The sequence below is a fragment of the Sinocyclocheilus rhinocerous genome, unplaced genomic scaffold (genome assembly GCF_001515625.1).
Source record: "Sinocyclocheilus rhinocerous isolate Xijiao unplaced genomic scaffold, SAMN03320098_v1.1 scaffold4568, whole genome shotgun sequence".
In the NCBI taxonomy this organism is placed as follows: Eukaryota; Metazoa; Chordata; class Actinopteri; order Cypriniformes; family Cyprinidae; genus Sinocyclocheilus; species Sinocyclocheilus rhinocerous.
The window spans coordinates 32,179-33,872 of record NW_015666728.1 but is presented as its reverse complement, the minus strand read 5'-3'; positions in this window follow the sequence as shown (position 1 = coordinate 33,872).

Sequence of the window (1,694 nt, the reverse complement as noted above, 5' to 3'; positions counted from 1 at the left end):
GACAAATCCCAGACAGTAAACTGCTGACTCGTTCTATTTATAACGTACTGACACAACGTTCAAATGATTTGCATTGCTTTGTCGCATCCAGTGTAGATACGATGTGACAGCAAAAACATGGCGAGTGTGTAGAAAAGAAAAGTGGACGCGGAAATTTGAAAATGATTCAAATGTGAATGGACTGAACAGTTTTGATATTCAGATATCTTTGTTATGGAATACACGTGTTGGTTCGCAGTGAGTTCACAGTTTTCACATACAAGTTTGCTTTAATTTATTTTCAAGATCTGAGGTAAAATATCTATTGTTGCTTTCACTATGGCTATAAAGATAACGCAAAATAATATTCAAACTCACATTAGACACTTTTAACATTGAATAAAGCACATAATATATTATCACTGTCATATTTTGTATGTTGTTCCTGCCGCGACGTTGCAGAAAAAACAAAAAACAAAAAAAAGTTCCTAAAATAGAATCCCATGTCGCTTATTGTCACGTGTCGCTGTCGCGGGTGATTAGGACAAAAACTACATGGAAAAAATACCTTTTATCGCTTCCTGTCTGGTTGGGACACACGGTGTTACAGTTTGATCCCCCCCAAAAAAATCTAAGCATAAAAATATTAATACTGACAAATCTAATAATTTAATCTGCAATTAGGGAAAGTGGAGAGAAGAGATCCAGTCTGGGAATGAGCAGGAACAGTTGATTTGCACGGCAGACATGGAGATCCAGATTTTTTGTTTGTTCATTTGTTTTTAATATTCAACAGGCAAAGTTCTTCTGTATCTAAATGCAAAAAGGTTCATAATTGTTTGAATAAAACAGACTACTGGGGAAAAATCTGAATATTCATCTTGTGACCATCTTGTGATTATTATAACAAATGCAACAATAATATAGTAATTGTAATCATACAAATAATTACACACACACACATATATATATATATATATATATAGGTCAGTGGCCCTCGGCTTGGTATTGTTGGCAGAATTCGGCCCTCTGCAAAAACTAATTGAGGAACCCTGCTCTACTCTATCATTGCCATCATAACCAAGGTAATATTGTGCCGTGTAAGTTTCCTGTACCTCAGGAACAAGGTATATATAGAATAATATTTCGGAATATATATGTATTTGTGTGTGTATGTGTTTGTGAGACAAAGCAATATTTTATTCTTAGCTTTATAGTATATAATCTTTTCTGCACACACAAACCTTTTTTTCTGTTTTATCTATTGAAGAGAATCTTGTTCAGTCTATGTTGTTGGACTGTGTGCATGTGTGCATGACAATATGAGTACATATGCCTGTAAGTGTGACTTTCTGTGTGTGATTTTCAGTACTGGTCAACCTCAGAGAGGACCAAGAGAGCTCATGTTTTCAATCATTAACACAAGCAGCATAATACACTGTGTTTAAATCTAACCAAGAAAAATAGAGTGTGTTTGTCCTTCTGCTGTCGAGTGGGAGTTTATCCTTAGCAGTAATGGTCAATGTCCACCAAGCCGGCCAGGAAAGCATGCTGAGGAATTCTGCTGCATGCCAGTACAACAGGACACACACGCTAAAAAATCGGGTGCGATTCCTAGTTTGATAAGTAGTTACCTAGTTTTGTTTACAAAAACAAAAAGCACTAAATTGGATGCAAAGCATTTTAAATAAATATATATATATATATATATATAT